Here is a 24955-nt window from a genome sequence, read left to right as displayed (position 1 = left end):
GCTACGTGTTTTCAATTGGAAAAAAAATTGAGAGGATGAATTTTAAATAATAATGTATATTAATAATGCTACACAAACATAGGCAGCGAGGTAATATTTAATAGTAATAAGTGTATTTAAAAATACAAAAATTGTTCAAATTATTATTTTAAAGTAAATCATTGTCTTTTGAGAATGTATGTTATATGCTCGCTAATATTTATAATTAAAATTTCATGAAAATCGGGGGTATCTTAATCTTTTTTTTATTACATTTTTGACCCAAACAAGGCACATTACCATTTTGATGTAGGGGGTTACTATCAGGGACATAAGCTACAGGGGTACTATGTAGGGTGTTGGGCAGCAAGATCTCGGTTCACGTTACACTTGAACTTCTGCATGTCAGTACAGTTGGGGAAGCAGGGACCTGGAAGGGAAATCCAAAGTCTAGCGGGCCTGGGGAAGAAACTACTGGGGTAGAAGGCTCTCTTACATCTAGGGATCTCTATGTGAAGGGGTGGGATTTAGTTGTCTGTCGGGTTTGTCGGAGGTATTTATGTTGAGGGGATATAAGTGCTTGCAGTTCGAGCATTTACCATTTAAGTACTTGTAGAAAAGGCAGAGGGATGCCACATTTCGTCGATGGGACAAAGGCTGAGGCTTAGATGACAGTTCAGGACCTATCAGGTTGGCGACTCTCTTTTAAACCTTGTCTAGCAGCGAGAGACTAGTAGCAGATGCTCCAGCCCAAATATGGCAACAATCCTCCATACGTGGCCGAATGGTGGCTTTATAGAGCTACAGGATACTTTCGGGCATTAGTAGCTTTCTAGCACGGTAGAGAGAACCTACCTTCTTCGCAATGGTCCTGGCAATGCTCTCAATGTAATTGCTCCAACTCGTATTTCCTGTGAAATTTGGGCCGAGGAGTTTAAAAGATATACTTTCAGATAAAGAGTCTAAATCCTAAACACATTAGAGATTACTAGATGTAAGAAAGCCTTCTACTCCAATAGTTTCTTCCCAAAAACTGACTTGGAACTTCTTCCGGGATTCTGCTTTCCCAACCGTACTGACATGCAGAAGTTCAAGTGTAATGTAAACAGATATATTGTTGCTCATCTTCCTACACAGTATCCCTTCAACTTATATCCTCGATGGTAGCCCCCTCCCCCCTGCATCAAAGTGGCAGTGTTCCTTGTTTGGAGTAAAATGGAATTAAATATATATATATATATATATATATATATATATATATATATATATATATATATATATGATTAGTTTTTTTTGTTTTTTTTTGGAAAAAGAATTCCAGCAGAGTGCTCAATTAAAAGGAAAATCCAAATTTTAAGAGCGTATTTATATTTTGTGTACAGAAAGTTGTTAGTTGAGACAGATCATCGGTACCGTCAGTTTCAAGCCCGATAATAAGGCCCGTTTAAGGTATCCTTATCAAGCTCTCTTCAGCCAATATTCGTCTATCTTATATATATATATATATATATATATATATATATATATATATACATATATGTATGTGTGTGTATGTGTTTGCATATATATATGTGTATATATGTGTGTTTATGTATATATATGAGTGTGTGTGTGTGTGTGTGTGTGTGTGTGTGTGTGTGTGTGTGTGTGTGTGTAAGTACGACACAGACGCGTTGACACACCGATTCTCGTTAGTTCACCAATTTAAGCAACGTTCAGACCATTTGGAAATTCTAGACGCTGTATCTGCTCTCTGCTGTTTCCAGTTTTCGTGAACATAAATTTCACTGTCCACATCTACACACACACACACACACACACACACACACACACACACACACACACACACACACACACACACACACACGCACGCACGTACACACACATACTTACATATATATATACGTGTGTGTGTGTGTGTGTGTGTCTGTATAAGAAGCTCCCTCAGTCTTTGACAGACTATGAATACCTGCACTTGAAATTATTGTGGCGTGAGGTGCGCAATCACCAACCACACCTCTCCTAAGTCAACATTGGTAAATATTTAACAAAATTTTACGCGCAGGCATACACGTATATATTTCCCAAACTTACTACCTCGCTTAACTTACATAATATTGCGCACTGTTGAAGTAAATACTGAAAGCAAACATATCAAATGTTATGTTGATACATAAAATAATAATAAATATACACACATATATATACATTAGTGATGGGACGATTCCAATATTTTCCCCGATTCCGATACAATTATCGATTCCGATTCCGATTCATTATAAATCTATAATATAAATGTTTAACAAAAGCGTTGCTATTTATTTCCGATTATCGTAGAAACACATGTTTAATGCGCAAATATTTTCTGAAACAAATACATTTATTGTAAGCGATGATCTATAGATTAAAGTTTTAATTGTAGTTTAAAAGCAATGAACCAAAATCAAATAAAAATGACAATTACAAGAATCGTTTTTGGCATCGGAAAATTGGGGCAATTTTTTCCAGTTTTGATACCGATTTTTCCAATTTCTGTTTCCCATTCCGAATAATCGTCCAACCACTGATATATATATATATATATATATATATATATATATATATATATATATATATATATATATATATATATATATAGAGAGAGAGAGAGAGAGAGAGAGAGAGATACATACATACACACATACATACATACATACATAAAATAAAGAAAGGAGAGGGAGTAGAGTTTGTTAAACTTTAAAACTATATTAAATAATTTATCCCAAGACCTTCGTTGGAAAACTTTTCTACTTGAAATCAATGTAATTAATTTGCTCTGAAAATTTACGTCTTAATATTATGAGAGATCATCAGTTGTTTACCATTAAAAAAAACTGTTTAATACATTATAAAACAAAACAACAATTGATATCATGACTCACCAGTAGTGTTGATCAAAAGCCACGTCAAAAAAAAGAAAAGAACAAAAAAGTTTTGAATATTGAATCTTGCTTCTTTTTACTCTAGATGAATTATTCTGCTAATCTAATACAGTTATTAATAATCTTTCCATCTTCCATATCTTTCTCTCTCTCCTTATATGTATATATATATATATATATATATATATATATATATATATATATATATATATATATAGTGAGTTATAAAATATATATGGCGATTAAGCTACACTGAATATTCCGCGTTTCATCCACTCTAGGACTCTTCAGGCTTAGAGTGGATGAAACGCAGAATATTCAGTGTAGCTTGATCGCCATATATATTTCATAACTTATTAACTAACGTATTGAGCACTTTTGAAGTAAATACTTAAATTTTACGCATAAATTTATACCTTCGTATATTAGTTTATGTGAGTAAATGAAGTAGTTATATATATATATATATATATATATATATATATATATAGTAGTTATATATATAGTAGTTATATATATATAGTAGGTATATGTATATATATATATATATGTATTAAATTTATTTATACAAACATTGATGACTACATATGTGCATACATGTTTCTGTAATCACCCGTAATTGGAGAGATTACGTCTTCAGGCTAAGAATTACCTGCAAAAACTGAAATTTCAAGATATAAAAACATTTTTTTTATATCGTTTACAAAATTTGTTAAGAGGCCTTGCTGATCCTCCCCCATACAAACCCCTATTCTATGACAAGATTCTAATTTTGTAAACGATACAAGAAAATGTTTTTATATCTTTAAATTTCAGTTGTTACAGGTAATTCCTGGCCTGAAGACGTAATCTCTCCAATTACGTGTGATTACAGAAACATGTATGCACATATGTAGTCATCAATGTTTGTATAAATAAATTTAATACATATATATATGTATATATATACATATACCTACTATATATATAACTACTATATATATAACTACTATATATATATATATATATATATATATATATATATATATATATATTACAGAAACATGTATGCACATATGTAGCCATCAATTTTTGTATAAATAAATTTAATATACCTGCTCTGTTTACTCATTGAGCACTTCTTGGTAGACACATGTTGTTTCATTGGATGTACTTCTAGGAAACTAAACTCTACTGCCATAATATATATATATATATATATATATATATATATATATATATATATATATATATATATATATATATATATATATAATATAAAGCTGAACGTCTGTGTGTGGGTCTAGTCACGAATAGGCTCCTATATGGTTGACTATTATAGAAAACTGATCTCATATAATGATAGAAGATGTATCGAGACACAGGAGTGGGTATGTTTGATCTGGCGTAATGATGATTCATTAAAATTGTGGGGTCTGCATACGCGCCTGGTCCACAAAGTATGGAAATAAAAAAAAATTAAAATTAAAATAAACGTTTACAAGTGTTTTTGATATAGATGTACATAATAATACTTTGATACGTATGTTTTAACTTAAATAGGGATAGTATAATAAAATTGTGGGGTCTGTCTGTCTGTCTGTCTCTCTTTATATATATATATATATATATATATACACACATATATATATATGATTAATTCATTTAATCATATGAATTAATATACGAAGATGTAATTTTATGCGTACATTTATTACTTCAAGTGCTCAATACATAAGAAGAGCTACGTAGTAAGTTATGAAAATATATAAGGCAATTAATTCAAGCTTAAGCCTGACGAATTCTCACAAGAATGAAATGCGAAATATTTTGTGTAGCTTAATTGCCATATATATTTTCATAACTTACTACCTAGCTCAACCTATGTATTGAGCACTGTTGAAGTAAATACTGATAAATGTACGCATATCTTTATATATTTATGTGATTAAACGAAGCAATCATATATATATATATATATATATATATATATATATATATATAGAGAGAGAGAGAGAGAGAGAGGGGGGGAGGGAGAGAGAGAGAAAGAGAGTGAGGGGGGGAATATTTTCAGCATATACACATTTTTCATTATTTTTCTATATTTATATATAACGGATGTTGAAGAAAAAAAAAAAAAAAAGAAAAGGGAGGAAAGGTTTTAGAATTGTTTGTTTCCATGAAAACAAAAAATCGTCTCCTATGTTTTAATCTCATGGTTTAATCATTCGTTACATTTTCTTCTTTCTATTCATCATCATCATCATCATCATCATCATCATCATCATCATCATCATCATCACAGAACCTTTTCTTCTTTCTATTCAGCATCATCATCATCACAAAAAACCTTTTCTTGTTGTGAAAGGAATGTCTTACTTTCCGAGACACGAAGACCCCCCCCCACCGCCGACATAAAACGTCTTCGTATAAACACCTGTCTCCTACTCCTCCTCCCCCTTCATCCCACATAACCATCCCAATTTGCTGATTGTCTTGTATGCGAACAGGGGTAAAAGAAGATGTTTAATTAAATTGATTTTTTTTTCAATTAAACTTCCTCATCGCCCTCCCGGTCCTCACCTCCACCGAACGATGTGTGCCATGTTCTGTGATTTATTACAATGCCTCCGTTCAGTCCCAAAAGACAATGGATAGTTCCTATAAAGGAAGCTGCGCGTGAAATTGTGGAGCACGGGTTGCGCAATTCCTAACTACACCTCTCCTGAATCGGCACTGCTTTAGTCCAGTGGCAAGGTGAAGTCAAGGACAACTGAAAACGATGCCGAGATAAGCTGAGAACACATACAGCACCTTGAATTAATAAATGGTCACTCATTCTAGTACTGAACAGTCTGGGCGTTGCTTAACTTCGGTGATCTATCGGGAACCGGTGTGTCAACATGACTATCGTAGTTGATTTATTTACAGAAGGAAGTTTCTACCTGAAGTCTTTTTTATCATGTGTTTTAGAGAATGGAGACAGACAGACAAACGAACAGACTAACATATACGGATACATAGAAGTATACGGCACCGACGAATATACATAAAACAGGCAGACACACTATTGACTATTTTTTACAAGGAAGGTAATGCCTAAGAAGGCCCAGAAGTCACTCGAGGATGAGGAGACAACATTATGATGATCGATAGTGGTTGAAATTAAGTATAATTTGATTATTTAAGAGAATGGATCAACGAGAACTTGTTTACATTCGACTTGAAAGCGACCGTGTGTTGTATAACATGTAGTAGTAAGCGGGGGGCAGCTTTGTGGTACTATGTTCTACATGGCGGAAATTCTATTCTTTTACGTGAGAAAAAAGAAAGAAAAAGGGAGGAGAAAAAGACATCGCTTACTAGATTCCCAAATAGATTTAAAACTCTTGGCTAAGAGCAAATGTGTATAAACTGTTGTACACTCTATCTTTACAGTCTTTGGTTAGCGTGTGGGTAATCTTTCTAGATTGATGTAGTTTTTATTTTTGTCCTAATTCCGAGTGGTCTTTTTTTTTTAGGGAGCTGTATCTTCAGCATATTAGCACCAAACCTTGAGTCTAAATCTCCCCTTCTGAATAGAAACGCATGGAGATTAATACAAGCATACACATACATTACGTAACAACATACACATACATTACGTAACAACATACACATACATTACGTAACAACATACACATACCTTGCATAACAACATACACGTAGACGCTCGCATAGATATGTACACACAGACACGTATCTATACAGACATGTACACAGATAATAGAAGACCGACATAGACACACGTATACATACAGACACGCATATATAGCCATGCTCCACTCTCCCGCTTTTATTTGTTACGTTTTTTTTTTATGTTAATTGTCAGTGAGGCGGATGGTTATTTGAAGCCATTATTTATTTCAGTCCCTGTTCTGGGGGAGGGCAAAGTAAGACGAAAGCTCCTCTTTTTAATCTGGAAAAAAGATTCAGGTTTTAAAAAAAATGTATATTTTACATTGAAAAAAAAAAGCCACAGTATAGGATGATTTTTCTTGCCCTATTTACCTGTTTACACAGGTCATAACCCCTGAAAACCTTTAAAACATTGAAAACCCCTGAAAATCTGAGAATATTTATTAATACCTATTGTAAACATCTTACAAAAAGCGGCGGTTTCTATATTTCATGAAGAGGTATTGCTCACCCTTTTATGCCCTTTGCATGAAATTAAATTACCTAAATATGACCCACATTACGTACCTCTACATCTAGCAGCTGTGTTCCAATGTTTATGGTGACTTTTTATTTGGTTTGAGAGTGAACTCTGCTTATAGAAATATATAAATACTAGCAGGGCGCCAGGCGTTGCCCTGTCGTAAATACGCATAAATATATTCTAATTGATGTAGAATTATTATTTATTATAAACAGTAATGCCGTAAGTATTAAACGTAACTTCAAATCCATTTATAATTTATGTAAAAAGAAAAGAATAAAACTGAGACATGTGTATGTGAGTACTATGTCTTTTTCTAAACAGTTCAATTCTTGTAAGTAAAAACAACAGAAGATAAATACTCGAGTTGAGATCGAAATCAAAACTTAAAGACAGGGAGTCAAGTAGGATAATGATTAAGTCAGCTTGACACGATTTTGAAAAAGTGTTTTCAAACCTACCTATTCTTAACATAAAGAATTTGTCATGAGAACTATTCACCCATGAGCATCCTTAAAACTGTTAGCAAATATAAAAATCCGATCACCTCTTCATACTAATTTTTCAATTTTGACCTCCTAGCAGCCCTATTCCGGATGAAAACTGATCAATGTTTTCCACCTGTCTGAATATCCTATATACCAACATTCAAGTCAGTAGATCCACAGCCATCGTTCATTGCTGGCCATAGTGCATTGAGAATTGGAATGACTATGTTAAGAATTAAATTCTGGAACACAAAATGCCGCTTGTTTTAATGGCACTACTCCTGTCCATGTAGCTCTTCAATTTTTTTGAGTTAAAAAATAGGATGATTGTTTTGTTTTTTTTTGGAACGACCCTCGTAAATAGAGATATACGATTCCATATTATTATTATTTTTTTTAAATCCTTTAAGATGAGGCTTCATAATTGTATGTATATATATATATATATATATATATATATATATATATATATATATTTGCGGAATGTTATCACCATCTTCATATTTGTTATTTCGCCATATTTCGGCCAACTAATCCTCTGCCCTTCTTCAGGTGGTTCTTCAGGGGCAGAGTCTTGTAACTGTATCCAATAATTACTGCCTTCCATATTTGTAGTTATCTCAGCACATTTTGGCTAATATATCTTCCGGCCTCCTTTGGGTGGGAATGAAACTGCTATCTTCAGATAATCCTCAACGCCTCTATCCACCATGTCACGGGTCCCGAAGGGCGATAAAGGTTAGATCTTATGGTTTTATGAATCCAATGTTGTGTTCTTATTTGATCTTCCATTGTTGGGTCCGTACCAAATAATACATATTTTTTTTCGGAATCTTTTGTGATGAGACTTCATAATTCGAAGAAAGCCAGCGGATTAGTTGGCCGAAATATGGTGAATCAACAGCTATGAAGATAAGGATAACAGTCTGCAAAAATGAATATGTGTATGATTCCATTAGTCAAACGGTGAAAAGTAAGACAATAGAAAAAAGTCACACAAAAATAAAGAAAAGAAAAAAATAGAAAAGTAACAGTAAAAACACGCCAGTAATACGCTATCGGCAAAAATAAATTGGTTTCTTAAATGTCAATCTTTGAGTAGGAGAAGGATTTAAGTGGGAGAATAGATTTGAATTTGATAGTGAAGGGTAGTTTCAAGAAAAATAATTTGGGGAAAAGAGATCGCTACAAAATATTGGGAAACACGCATCTAGGATTATTTCTATTAACAAAAAAATAAAAACTGAACTGGACTGATTCACTGATCGAAAAATAAAATCCCGCTTCTATTAATCCAGCTGGTGTTCAACAGAATTAAGAATTACATGCATCAGCTCAGAAAGGGGACGCGTGCGCACAATCAACCGAATTTCGTACGTAAAATAATCTCGCAACCTGCACAATTTTTTTCGGGAGTTGTCCGAGATCTAATTTAAATCTTAAGCTGATTCATTTAAAAATAAAATCAGATCATTTTTAGAGAAATACTCAATCTCAAAAAACCCTATACATAGTCTCATCCATTATCCTTGCAATTATTAAACTTGCGAGACGCCACAATTGTTTCATCCTAATCCACGACATATCACCATCTTAAACTACGTGTGTAAAACCTTACGGTACAAACTGTCTAGAATCGAGTTGACAAAACTCTAGAACAGCGGGAGTTCACCACAGTTGTAGAAGGCATGCTTGTTTGTTTCTTCATGAGTGTTGTTGCAGCAGGGGCAATCAGACACACATGTTTCAACTGTAAAACGCATTGACGCGTTTCAGATTAATCGCTAGAAACAACCGATAGTTGTGGAGAGTAGATCACTATGGATGGTAATATTTAATGATAGTAAGACTAAGCTATTCCTATTTAGCAATTACAATAAGCATCTCCAACAACTGATATCCATTACAAATAACACTTTACCTAAGAATTCTTCATTTAAACTTATTGGCTTAGCATTCACAGGAAATATGAACTGGAAAATCCATTGAGGACATTGCGAAGGCATCTGCAAGGAAGGTGAGCTCCCTCTATCGTGCTAGAAAACTACTCAGACCTGAGAGTATCCTGTACCTCTACAAGGCTACCATTCGTCCATACATGGAGTATTGTTGCTACATCTGGGTTGATGCATGTATCAATAGTCTTTCCCTCTTAGATAGGGTCCAAAAAAGAGTCTCCAATCCAATAGATCCCACTTCATCAAATAGGCTCCAACCCCTGTCCCATCGCCGGAATATTGCATATGTGCCTGTTTTACAAATAATTTAATGGAATGTGCACTGATGAACTCATTGCACTTGTGTCCCTCTCGACATACATATTCCCGACAAACCCGCTTAGTAGCAAAATCACACCCCTTCACTGAGGTCCTTAAATGCCAGTAAGCTTTCTACTGTAATAGTTTCTTCCCTAGAACAGCTAGACTTTGGAAATCCTTTCCTGCTACTTGCTTTCCCTACTGTACTGATAGGAAGTTTAATTGTAACGTAAACCAACAGCATAATCTTAGTTCCAATTAGTTAATATTATTAATGTGTATTCTTTGAGGTGAGCGTGAGTAGAACAAAAACAAACAAAAAAAAACTATCCAACCAAGCAGATCCGAAAAAGAACCCTCTACTAAATTCATGTAAGGTACCTTTCTAGACTGTCAAATGTAAGTAGACCGATGAAGATTTCTGGGCGTGGTTCGATACTGTGATTAACTCCCAAGTCTACGATATCCCCTTGACCGAAAAGCTGATAAGAATTCGAGAAATATACTCTCAACCAAAGGGTCCCACTTAGACTCCTATGTTAACGTTCTACTGTAAAAAGCCAGTCGTTCAGCATGTTGATGATTGCCAAGTGGGGCTTCCTCACACTCCCATATTTGTATGCGAAACCACGGTTTTTCTATCATCCAAAGAAGAAAGAACATAACGTGCCCCCAAATAAAAGACGTACGACTAGTCAGTAAATGATAAGAAGTAATATACCACACTTTGAGCCTAGATCCAACAGAACGACTCTACTTGTAATCTTCTTGTGGTGTGATCTGCAGATCATTAAAATAAAACTGCAAATACAGCCAAACCGCGATTTACAGACTTAATTCGAAAAATAGTATAACTTAATCAAACTCTCAACCTATTTTACCGAAGGATGCCTCGACTATATAATTGACCCGCCTCATGTCTTACTACACGACAAACAAGTGGGAGTTTATTTTCAACACCGATACACATCGCAAACAAACGTCCACATCTTTCTCATCTTGAGTTACATTAATACGATACGTTCCTTTATTCTGACCTCCTCTATGAAATCCATTTGCATTCCGATATAGGCATTGGAAGTACACAGCAGCTCCCTCTAACTCCCGACCCAGTTGATGAAGGAAGTTTATTCTCGAAGCAAACAGAGAATCCAGCCATGTCTACCTCCCTTTCCCATGATTCTATCTGTGCAGTAACGGGGGAAGTCGTCCTCAGCGTACACCCTAATCAAAATCGAAATCCGAAAACTGAATTACAATTCACAACTCTTATCCTCAAATTTACTTACACCAATCGTATACAGTATATAACTTTGACGTTTCGGATATTTAATTGGTTCACAAAAATGACGATAATCGTCTCCCATTTCATAACATGCCTGCCTTTCCGTGTGTGGGAAAAACTCTTGTGGTCCAATTCTCCAATCAGTACACGTTTTTTGGGTTGAAATCGCTCGAAACAGGGCATAAAACCACTTGATGTAGTAGATGAACAAGAACGAAAGATGATTATCACGAACAGAGGCGATGCCTGTTGACCTTAGTCTTTAAACCCCCAAGATTGCGGCATAAGGAAAACAGTGAATAGGAAGAGAATTCCACAATTGTGAAGTCCTCGAAAAGAAGCTACTGGAATCGGAAGCTGTATTACAATGCGGTATCAAAACGACGAATTAATGGAGACCACTAAAGCGATGAGTAAAACGAGCTGGAACAATAAAAGGAAGAGATCAGACAATTCTGAAGGGCAAATGCCGTACTAGTATTTGTAGAAAAGATTGAGACTAGCAACATCACGTCTGTCTGAGAGAGGTTGCAGTGAGGAAAGGGTGGGATCAATCAAATTATAGATACGTTTCCGCAATTTATCAAGAGACTTCACACGGGACACAGATATTATAACATAATTTGTTCGTAAACCGATTTGTTTGTAAAATAATTTTTCTGTAAATCGATTTGTTTGTAAAATATTTTTATGAATCGATTTGTTTGTAAAATATTTTGTTTATGAATCGATTCATTTGTAAAATGATTTTTTCGTAAATCGGTTTATTTGTAAAATATATTGCCCTTAGTAGATGTGTTTGTGAAATTATTTGCTCGTAAATTGATATGTTTGTAAATTGAATTGTTCGTAAATCGATTTGTTTGTAACATAATATGTTTATAGATCGATTTGGTTATTAATTAGTTTGTACATAAATCGATTTACTTGTAAAATTATTTGTTCGAAATAAATTTGTTTTAAAATGATTTCTGCTTTAATCTATTGGTTGTAAGATCATTGGTTCATAAACCGATTTGTCTGTAAATCGACTTTTTGTAAAATTAATTGTCCGTAAATCAATTTCTTCGCAAATATATTTGTTTGCAAACCAATTTGCTCGTAATATGAAATTACTTTTCCATCAGTAAAAGTTCCTGAACACCAAACTATTTTTTTTTACTTTTTTAACTGTATATTCTACATAAGATGACCTACACAAAATGACTCATAAAATACTAATGAATAATGTCGTCCATTTTATGTATGTTGATTAATTAGAACTAGCAAGTTGTTAGACACCGTCCTGCATAATAATATGCATTTCTTGTTTTATTCATTAGTTAAGCATATATATTCTTCGGGTTTGTTATTTTTTTACTAGTTCCTTGTCCTGCAGAAAAGTAAATCATTGCTAAACTAATAGTCCTTTGTAGACTCTAATATCTCTACTCGTTAAGTTCTCTCTATCTGACTTAATCCATTTTTCCGTCAACTTTAACCAACTTCGATGTTCGTGTTAAAGAAAATAATCCCGACAGTCGCATTCTGCCATCAACATGGTTCCGGACTGAGTGATGTGCTGAACATGATGTGAAATGTTTATTTCGCATTTTATATGACAGCCGCGGTTGCAACGTTTATCTTATCTGACTACAGGAATTTCTTTCATATATTTATTGTGTCCGCCATAGTTTCGTAGCAAACTGAAATTGGGGATCCTTGCGGTTCTCTTTTAAACAAGACTTCCTTTTGACCGCCTCTTGCATAAAAGCCATAGATGTGGGGTTCACAATAAATACTTGTTCAATGCAAATATTTCTCTCACTTTAGCTGTCAACCTTTAAAAAATTACCGTGCGTCTCGTTTTTGCTTTCCTTGAATGGCTATCAGCTGCAGTAGACATCATTGTCTTTTTGCTATACACTATCTATTTACCCGTAATCGTGCTGTATATCAATACTAGCGGGGGTAACCGGTGTCGCCCGGTTGTTTGGAGGTGTGTGTGTAAGGGGGGCAATTAAAGAATAAGCGAAGTGATAACCCTGTTAAAAAAAAATGATGTTAAACTTTTCAAAATCGGCAAAACCAAACAATAAAACAGCAAACAAACGTAAAACATAATTAAAAAAGAAATCGGAAAAACACAAAGCATAAATCAGGAGAAAAATGATGGACGTGTTCGGAAAAAATGACATAAGTAACCCTTCGATTCGTTTAAGTCCATTCCAGTTTTTCTAAGCAACTACGAAATAAAGAAAACCCCAACCGGTGTTCTTTTGTAACTGTCCCTTGTGGACGATCCCGCAACGGTGTAAAGTAGTGGGGGGAAGGAGAAATTTATTAGAGAGAAAAGATTTTACTACCTCCATTGATTCTAACCGATTGTTGCATCGAACTCTCAACAGAAAAAATATAGGAATCTACGATTATCGAGTAAGTGGAGAGGTCTATAACAGACCTCAGATATTGTGCTGCAGTTTGTGCATATTATATGCGCATGAAATGTCTTGATTTTTAATCCTAATAAGGTTAAAATCACAGGGAAAAAATGAGTTCATTTTATATATAGAGAGATTAAAGAAAAGGTTTTAAGAACAGCAGTAATATAACAAATTTCCACGTAAGTTAAATTAAAATTTCAATCTAAGATTAGAGCACTACGTATACTGGCTGTAGCATAACTGACATAATAAGTGATTGTGGCAATTTGGGAGAAAAAGACGTTTCTTTCGTAGAGTGCAGTTAGGTTTTTGAGATAGTTGCTTTCTCCGTCCTCTTGATAGTTAAATTTATATAAAGGATATCCAGCAGTCTCAAAACTCTCGCCTACCTTATTTTTATCTCTTAGTCCTCATGTTCAATGAGCGATGTTTCTAAAAAAGAAGGAAAATTGCTGTTTTGTAGCTCATAATCTATTTCATCTAACACTTATCGTTCGCAAATGTTTGATGTACGTCAAGTAGTATTTTCAGCTCCTAATATTTAGTAGCTTCATGCCTTGTCCGAAGCGATTTACACAAAAATACGTGCAAATGGAGTTAAGGATAGATATTGATACAGACAATGCGATTGGTGGATAAACGTTTGATCATATTAAGGTTAAAATTAGGGACAGTGGAATTTCTATTAAAGATTAGTCCTGGCTGTGACATCGCCCTCACAATAAGTTGAGATGAGAAATTAGAAGGGAGACTCCTGTTTTATTCATCTGAACACTTAGTAACGTTTTCATCTTAATCAAGGAATACGTGTAGATTAAAGTATAAAAAGTAATTCGATTCCAAAGGATAATTTCTTTTAGCAATATTAGAGAGAGTAAATGTATAATAAATAGGATTAATATGGTAAATGTCCACATAGGGTTATAACGTAGTAAGAGTAGAATTTTCCATTTTAAGATTAAAACAAAGCTACGTGTACTAGCTGTGATGTAACTTTTACAATAATCACACATTTTGGTCTACTATAGCAACATAAGAGACCTTAAGTGTGTAATAAATAGAATTAGTACGGTAAATTTCTACGTAAGGTAAAAAATTAGGAAAGTGGAAATTTCCATTTCAAATTAAACAACTGGTTACGTGTCCTGATGTAACATATTGCATGTGATCACGTGGAAAGTATCAGCAGCAGCAAAGGATTGCAAGAATGCAAAGAAATTAGCAGCAGCAGCAGCAGCAGCAGCAGAAATAGCAGAAAAGACAAATATCCAAATGTGTATACGCTAGGTCGATCGGGAATTTCAAATTAGTGCTGTGTTTCACATCCTAGAAAACATTTTGTAATGTTTAACTTGTATACGCATTGAAGTTTAAAGGTTACTACAATCACCAGAGAAACCAAGCGTCATTTCTCTCTCCCCACGAGGGCTTCAGCCCCCCTTGGGGTTAATATCACAAGAATATGAAGAGGAACATTTTAACGCGGAAAGTTATCTACTCTTGATAAAACTATGTTTCTATACCGAAAATTTGGACATTATATATATATATATATATATATATATATATATATATATATATATATATATACATACATATATATATATGTATATATATATGTATATATATGCATATATATATATGTATATATATATATATATATATATATATATATATATATATATATAAAATGAATGATTTTATCATTTAATAAATATTTTCTTAACATTTCTAAGTTTTCAAAGATTTTCAATTCAAATTATATATATACTAGCATGGGTGCCCTGCGTTGCCTGGGTGTTTGGAGGTCTGTGTTGAGAAAAAAAGTGGTAACAGTTAGGCAGGCTCGAACCCGTATCGCGAAGGAGGAAAAGAACGTGGTGAAAACGTGACGTCTTTGCTGTTACGACCACCGCCAAACCGGAAGTGACCTAGGTTCAAATTAAGGTTAGACAACTGAAAAGAGGGGATGACTCTCGAAAATACCGGCGAAAAAAGCGATCCCTCCCTGTTTACAAGTGCCTAGTTGAGGGTGAAGAAATTAACGTTTTAAGCTAATTTTTCGGCATTTGTCGTCTGAAGGGTCGAGCTTAAAAACGATGCTGATCTTGTGAAAATTAATCGCCTCTGTCGAAAGTTTTAGGCAGACATGAAAACATACATGCATACATTTATATATTGCTAGCTCAAATTTACGACCCAAACCGATTAAAAAGCTTGTCCTATCTCTGAATATCCTTTATGTAAAATTTCAAATGTTTAGACCAGAAATTGTCTAAGTAAATTGGTAGAGGTCAAATTTTTTTAAACTTTGACTCCCACTATGGTCCCTTAACCTTTATTGTTTTGGGCTCACGTCAAGTTATTTAGTTAGATACATGTCCAAGGATTTTATATCTAAAATTTCAAGTGTTTACACCCAAAATTAGCGGAGGAGTTTGGTAGAGTTCTCAAGGGTCAAATTGTTGAAGTTTGAGCGCTTAACAGCCAAATTCCTGGCCGAAAACGTATTACAAAGATTTCCCCAAATCTCACTACCCTGTACATCAAATTTTGAGTCTGTAGAGTTATTGTGTAGGGAAATGTACACAGACAGACACACAGGCAGACACGTTCACTTTTATAGATATACTAGCATTTCAGCCCGGCGTTGCCCGGGTGTTTGGATGTGTATGTTGAGCAAAAAAAAAAAAGTGGTAGTAGGAAGGCAGGCTCGAACCCGTACCGCGAAAGAGGATAAGCACGGGGAAAAAACCTGACGTCTTTGCCGTTATGACCACCGCCAAAACTGAAGTGACCTATGCTTAAATTAAGGCTAGACAATCGAAAGTAGAGGATGACTTCCAAAAATATCGGCTAAATAAAAGCGACACCCCACTGTAGCAAAGTGCCCAGTTGAAGGAGAAGATATTAATGTTTTAGCCAATGTTTCGATAATTGTCGTCTGGAAGGTTGAACTTCAAACGATACTGATCCTGGTAAAATTCGTCACCTTTTTTTTTTTTTTTTAGCTTTTTAATGGAAGATATATATAAGTGGGCGATTGCTTTTTTTGACAAGAGTTTTTTTTACATTATTTTCCCTTTCTTTACGACAGCTCCTATTTGTATTTGTAGATCGATCACAAATGGAGATTTGGTATCTGTCTGTCTGAAGCCAAAGCTATACTATTACCTTTATTGATGTGCCATTGTATTTCAATTACTAATGGAAATTTGGCATCTGAAGCCGAACCTATACTATTCCTTTTATTAATGTACTATTGTATTTTTAATTCTAATGGCGATTTATATCTGTCTGTCTGAAGCCGATACTATACTATCACTTCTATTACTGGGTTTTAGGTACCTTCGACCGATTAATTTTCAAGAGGGAAAATGAATAACGTTTAAAATGAATACATGAAGTCGAAAGAAAAAAATGTTGGAGAGGAAATCATTATCTGCGAATAATTGCAGACAAAAACTATATACATTGATGAACAGTGGCAATCTTCTTTTTTTAGAGCTCTTTATATAGTTCTAACTTGTGTGAGAGCTATTTTGCCTACTAAGTAAAAGTTTAGGCATTGTTACACATAAAGTCTCATGGATATTAAGGAACATTTCTTGTGTATGATTCGAAAGCAGCTGTCCGAATACGTCTTACCACACGATTTATTTTCATACAAGCACTGCCCAATTGCTGACACTGTAATCGGTGAGTTCACTATATGTGCTTGGAAAGTTTTAGGCAGACATGCAAACATACATACATACATACATACATTTACTCATTGGTAACTAAACATTTTCGACCCAAACCGATTAAAAAGCTTGCCCTATCTCTGAATATCCTTTATGTAAAATTTCAAATGTTTAGACCAGAAATTGTCTGAGCAATTTGGTAGAGACCGCGAGGTCAATTTTTTCTTAACTTTGGGGTAGAATTTTCTATTTGAAATTCGAAGAAGGTTACGTGTCTTTGCTGTGACGTCACTATCATGACAAACAGATGTGGCAAATTAATAGAGGGAATCCTGTTTTATTCATCTGGCCAATTAGTGAGCGTCGTAAGACGTTTTTAATAGTCGCTCCCGCTTCCTTGGGAGAAGATGAAGGTTGTTTATATTTGTACGTTTATGACCTGAAAAACAAATATCCCCCTAAAAGAATCATTGTTAAATATGTAGAAAAAAAGAAAAAGGTTGGAAACAAGAGTTGTTTCATAAAAAACAAACTGTTTTGTAACAGACTGTTTTGTACTGCAATTCTGAGTTTTTGAGATGAGGATTGTTTAATCGTATTGTTTGGATTCTTTAGACTACTATTCTCATCTTCAGTGTTATTTGCATAACATTTTGGTAATGAGTCGTGATGCAGTGGACAGGATACGTGATAAAATTCAATTGTAAAAGTTACACTCTTTTAGAGGTTGAAGGTTCAATTTCCAATTACTAAGAACAAACTACAATTGCAGAATTACTAAGAACATCTGATCAGTAATTACTGAAGGAGAGAGAACACGTTTCCCCGTGGATTAAATAAAGGTTCCATTCGATATTCTGTGCAGATTCCTGAATCTGATAGAAATATTTGAGTTTGACAATATACACTTGAAGAAGGTCGGAAGTTAGATCGACCGAAACGTTGTGCCAAATAACATTCAAGATGGGAACAGCAGTCTGAAGAATGCAACTGATACTTGTGAACTTTTAATAAGAATTAAGTGCTTCATTCATTTCCCAGGCGAACAATGGAAAATGTAAACATTACCGTGCCATAAGTGCCTCGTTTCGATGGAAACACAATATTACGGTTTATGCTAGGTTAATGTAATGAAAGCACGATTACAGAAATAACATTATTTGATTTGTTTTATTCTGTGTCAATTTGTTCGAATATTCATGATTGCAGACAAACATAAATGTCTACTTTATGTTTGTAAAGCTGAGTTGTGGATGAATTGTGTTAAGGAGAAGTTATTTCGTTGATTACTTCGTTTAAGAAGACGATGCAGTAATTGTGTCGATCTTTCATTCTTTTCAATTTTGAAACAAGCTAATCAAATATTTCTCTCAAATATCCCCTAATCACAAAAACACAAAAAATGAACGAAATAAATAGTATAGCTGAAACAAGAATGAGAATTGAGTTAACAAAACTCACGAACAATGCCAGGTTTCCGAAAAATAAGCAAGCGGAAAAATGGCCTAGATTTTGACTTGTGATGCAAGAAGAAACTATCAATGCTAAACAAATAGAGCAATAGATGCAATCATAATAAACACAGACAGATGTAGAGGAAAAAATGCAGTATAGTATCCTGTATCTCTAAAATATTACCATTTGCCCATACATGGAGTATTGCTGCGACATGTCTAATCATTTCATCTTAGACATTGTCAAAAATAGAGCATTCAACCTAATAGATCCCGCGTTATCAACCAAACTCCAATCAATATTGCATGCCTGTTCCTGTTTTACGAGTACTACACTGGAATGTGTTCTGACGAACTCGTAGCACTTGAGCTCCTCAGCGTAAATACTTACGACTGATCCCATTAAATCAAGGTTAACTCGCCACCGTCACAGGAAGAAATGGAATCATTCTGGAGGCCACTGTATGATGACCCCAAGCAACACCACGAGGGGGAGTGGATACATATAATTAAAGAGTCTGTCAAGGGAAAACAAGATATGCCACCACTAAAAATAACGAAAGATGCTATAAGAAAAAAAATTCACCCACTTTAGCAACTTTAAAAGCCCAGGAATTGACAAGATTCCAAATTTCTGGCTTAAAACACTCACAGCACTTCATGAATATTACGCGCAGGCATTTACTAGTATTGTCAGCGGCGAGGAAGATTCACCAGAGTGGTTAACACTTGGCAAAACAGCTTGTCTCTCTGATAGAAAATGTAAATACTTTCACAGAGGATGTTTGCATGGAGTTTGGATTTGTCAAATGTGCCAATGAAACAAAAATGTAGTAGGCCAAAAAAAAAAATAAAATAAATGTTCTGTCAGCAACAGTACAACTTCAAAATAGTCAATATCGCCCACCTCCAGAAGAGAGGGAATTCCTGTCCGTGATAACCGTGGTAAAAGAAGACACACTCCAATCGCCAGAAATACCCACACACACAGTTTGCAGGAAACTGCCGACTCGTCTCTAGCCTCCTGCTTTTATAGTGGCCGGGAATTATCCATTTGCATAATCACATGAGACAGAAACGTGATTTTCCGAGAGTTGCATGGGGTAAATTCTAATAAAAACCCCCGGACGCCATCTTGGAATTCTCTTTTTCCCCCCCAACTGGTGACACAACAGACATACCCGAGGTAAGCTCTTTTTTCCCTCATTTTAGTTATTGCTGCTTCTGCTACACTCCCCCCTGATCTCATGATCACAAATGGGGCAGGGGGGCAGTCGTCTCTGTCTGGTACTTCTCCGAAGAACCGGAGGCAGCACTTCCTCCCTGCCATCCTCCTCATCGCCATTATTGCCACCAGTCTGCTCCATAGGCGGTGTTTCACAATCAGGGCAGGGGGGCAGTATTCGTTTCTGTCGGGTACTCCTTCGTAGAGGCAAGACGGGTGGTCCTTCCTCCGCTTCTTCAGTATGTACATTATATGGCTCAAAATCCTCTTCGTCGTCCTGCATCATACTCTCTGTCTTTTCAGAAGACATCATACTGTCTGAGTCTCCCTCTTCCTCCGATGTAACAACATAATGGCGAGGGCGCAAAAATTGACTGAGGGCTGATCACCTTGGTCACCTCACCCTTGCCGAACCTCGTGGTACATCGATTTTGCGGTCTTCTGACTCATACGCGATCTCCAACCTGGTAAAAGCTGTTCTTGGGACCTGGGGACGCAGTTGCGAGATTGGTCTCCTTTACTCGAACTTCATATTGATAAATCCTATTGGCAGGCGCAGTGGAGGGAGATGTGTCGTCTCTTGGTGTGATGTTATACCAGTAGACAGCCTCCTGTATGGGACAACACATTCTAGCCGCTATTCGTTTCACTGTACGATGACATCGCTCCGCTATGCCATTCCCGGCTGGAGCGTATGCACAGCGGAATCGCAAGTGAACTCCCCATTTACATGCAAATGCTTGGAACATATTGCTGCAGAAAGCTGTGTCATTGTCTAAAAGGAGTTCATGCGGCGCGCCACGCTCGAGGAACACTGCCTCCAACTGATGAATCACGCTTGCCGAGTCCTGCCTTGCCAATTTCCTCCAAATGGAGAAACGCGATGGACCACAGTCTGTTAAAGTTAAAAAATGGAAGGTGCCATAATGCGTGATATCCATTCCAATTCTCTGCCAATTCTCGTTAACTTCCAGCTTTCCCTTTTCCCACCTGACTGGCGCTGGGTCAATGGACTGACATTCCTCGCATTTCTGTATGACCGTTCTGACAGTTGCTTTTGTCGTGGTTGGACATCTTCTGACAAAGTAGGTAGTGCGTCGCACCCCCGGATGTCCACTATCTTTGTGAATAGCCATGATTTGACTCTCATCCAGCTCGTCTGTGTGGACCGCGCCTATCACTGGGTCAAGACCGTTTTTCTTTTTCATTGCCTCAAACCACCGCTGTGGCACTCGTGTCAGTCGGTCAGCAATGTTTCGTGCTGATGGAACCAGCGTCACATCCACTGTCAGCCCGTACTCTTTCACGAGCTCCTTAAGAGTACTTAATCGCCTCCTAATAAGCATCTCGCTTGCTGCTTTGGTGCGTACTCGCGCCTTTCCAGTTAGCGTGTCTGAGACCCAATGGTATACGCAAACAGAATCTGTCTTTATGTGTAGCACCTTGCTCTGCCACTGGAGAGCCAAATTGATGCCTTTCAATACGGCATCCAGTTCAGCCAAGTTGATATGTTGAGAGTCATCTTCAGGTCGCAGCCAACATGCATCTTCCAGCACAGTTTCACACATCTCCAAGGCTGCCCCAATTGCTAGGGAGCTAGCATCGACCCATACATTCAGCTCTTTGCCGTCCACACACCAATTTCCCTGTGCCGGATCGTTCTGCTGTGCAGATTTTAAGGTTTCGAACATCATACGATGTAGTACGGCGTCCCTTGCTTCATCATCCCAGCCCTTCGTTACCGAACTTACTCTCCTTCTGAGTATTCCGCAAGCCACACGAAGCCAACCGCACACCGGAAAGTGCCCGACAAGTCGACCATAAAGGGAAAAGATTGTTCGTCGCGTAACAATACTGGGAGCCTCCGGAATTGCATTTCCTCGCTTCCACCGCAGTTCATTGCGTTCCATCCTGACTGCCAATCCCAGCACCCGTGCACCGTCCTTCAACTGCTCCGGGTTCTTGCACTCCAACCCGAACTGCGCGAGGTGTTCTCTCACACGGGTCGCGGGCACCACGTCTTCATTGACAAAAATGTCATCAATGTAAGCAGATGCTGCGCGGCTTATAACTTCTTCCTGAGATAGTACTTCGCTGACAATTGCTCTCATTATCAAGGGAGCCACATTCAAACCAAACCCCAGACGGGTCAGACAGTATTTTTTCCCATCGATTTCCACAGTCTGGTATGGCCACAGTGTCTCATGGACCCGGACTTGTAGGTATGCTCTTCTGAGGTCCAGTAGAGACACGTTAGCACCTTTTTGTCTCCACACACGCAGCTTAGCCGCACAAACATCTGCGTTGGCCGTAAATGCGTCTACGTAATGATTTAGCTCCCGGTAGTCCATTACCGGGCGCACTTTGGCTTTGTTCTGCTGTATCACAGCCATCAGGGGAATTAGACCTTTGGGGGGTCCCAATTTATCCTCTGGGTATGGCACGAGCCAACCATTATCTATCCAGGTGTGGAGCTCCTGCGTGTATTCTTCACGAATTTCTGCTGGCACTGGGTACTCTGACACTCGATTATGCAGCCTTTCAGAGGGGTGGTCCACAGACCATTTCCACGATGCGGTCCACGTTCGGTTTTGATGGTCAAAGGTAGCAGTGAAATCTGGTTCATCGATAGAAATGGCTGCGCATTTAATACTTTTCCTGACGCCCAGCCGCACTGATCCTGTAGGCTTGACAACGACACCTCCTAGAGCTTTTATGGCGTCGATCCCTAGAAGCAAGTCAAATCCCAGTGGCTTGCCATGCACCACCAACACATCGACTCTGGCAGACACACCTTCATCAGTGGATACAGAGACCGTTCCAACACCGCAGCACGCATGGGACATTCCACCAATTGTGTTGACATTTACGTTTGTTTTTCTCCAAGACCGGCACCGGTCTGCATGTAAAATTGTCCTGGAGCATCCTGTATCAATAAGCGCCAAACATCGCGTCCCGTCAACATGGATGCTTATCACCGGGAGCGTCGTGTTCACATCTTGGTTGGGAAGGAGACTGGCGCTTATGCGTCCTCCCCTTGCTCGTTTCCCGAGCAGTTCCGAGCCCAGTGTCCACTCTCACCGCAACGGTAACACCGTGTTCCACGTTTTCGACAGTCCCTTGCAAGGTGGCCTTTAACATTGCATTTGAAACAGGTCAAATTAACAGGATTATTCTGGGCCCTGTTGTTGGGTGAGCGTGTGGCCGCAACCACATCCTGATTTTGTTCGCCAGTCGTCGTCAAAATTCTCGCTCTCGACATTAGCTCCCCCATGGTCAGGGCTTTGATGTTCGGCACCTGTTGAAGAGCAATTGAGATGGTGTCAGGGAATCCAGTGACAAAAATTAATTTTGTGAGTCTCTCTGAGCTTTCTCCTGTGAATCCGGCCAATCCAACCAACTGCCTGATTTTGTTGGCGTACACATCCACACGTTCACCAGCCCATCTAACCATAGTTATTTTTCTATATGCTGCAAACGCGTCATCAGTAAATGCCTCCTTTAATCGAGCCTCAATCTGGTCTATTTTCTTTTGATCGTCCTCCTCCATTTCCATGTAGAGGGCCAGTGTATCGCCTTCCAGGTATAAAGGTAGCAGACTCGCTACGTCATCCACCTGCTGAAGTTGTGCGACAAGTCTCACTTTTTTCAGCCACGCTACAACGTCTCCCTCGCCAGAGAACGGCTTGATAATATCACTGCTTATCCGCACCTTCGCCATATTCGGGCCGAAATAGCTTGAAACAAAAATGTAGTACAAAAACAGTACAACTTCAAAATAGTCAATATCGCCCACCTCCAGAAGAGAGGGAATTCCTGTCCGTGATAACCGTGGTAAAAGAATACACACTCCAATCGCCAGAAATACCCACACACACAGTTTGCAGGACACTGCCGACTCGTCTCTAGCCTCCTGCTTTTATAGTGGCCGGGAATTATCCATTTGCATAATCACATGAGACAGAAACGTGATTTTCCGAGAGTTGCATGGGGTAAATGCTAATAAAAAACCCCGGACGCCATCTTGGAATTCTCTTTTTCCCCCCAACTGGTGACACAACAGACATACCCGAGGTAAGCTCTCTTTTCCCTCATTTTAGTTATTGCTGCTTCTGCTACAGCCAAATGCACAAAAAAAGGAAAAAAGACGACATCCGAAAATATTAAGTTCAATGATGGCTTGATTGAAGATCTAGGAGAGGATGCCACATATAAGTACCTCGGTTTAGAGGAGAATGTAACTGTGGAGCATGAGAAAATGAGACATAAGGTGGAACAAGAATACACATCACGCCTTAAAAAGATCCTCAAATCCTAATTAAGCCCGCAAAACAAAATAACTGCCATAAATAAACTTGCAATTCCTGTCATCACATATGGGTTTGGTATTATTGACTGGCCTCAATGCAATATCAATAGGTTAGATACAAAGACAAGGAAACTCTTAACCTTACATAAAATAATATATCGAAACCAATGTATGGACAGGATATACCTATCACGAAAAGAGGGTGGCCTCGGTCTCACTGAAATAAACCATGCATATCGAGCCACCATAGTAAGCATGGGGCAATATATTAAAAGCTCAACAGATATGTCAATAGAAATATTGAGGGACCACCATGAACGCCTACCCCAACAAACCTCAGTCACAAAGCTTGCTGAAAACTTTGGAGGTGCCATACTGGAAAATACTGCCGAGGTATATGATGAACCAGCAACACGGATTGCAAGAAAAAAGAGAAAGAAATACACCGAAATCGAGATAGACACAAAAAACAAGGATGGGAACAACATAAAAGAGGAGGAAAGTTCCTAGAGAAGCTTAAACAGGAATATATAGACAAAGATGATTCACTCCAATAGCTCAAGAGCTGGAGACTTCCACTTGATGAGGAAAGACTCATTGTAGCCAGTCAAGATCAGGGCTTACTCACAAATGGATTTAAAAAATGGCTGGCCTACAAGCAAATGACCAATGCCGGTTTTGCCACTCAGCAATTGAGAGCCCAAGTCATCTAATGTCTGCATGTCCATCTTATTGGCAGATGGCCTT

This window comes from Euprymna scolopes, chromosome 22 (genome assembly GCF_053919585.1).
Source record: "Euprymna scolopes isolate OS-2025 chromosome 22, ASM5391958v1, whole genome shotgun sequence".
NCBI lineage: Eukaryota > Metazoa > Mollusca > Cephalopoda > Sepiida > Sepiolidae > Euprymna > Euprymna scolopes.
The sequence above is the reverse complement of the archived record's forward strand: the minus strand, read 5'-3'. Positions refer to the sequence as shown.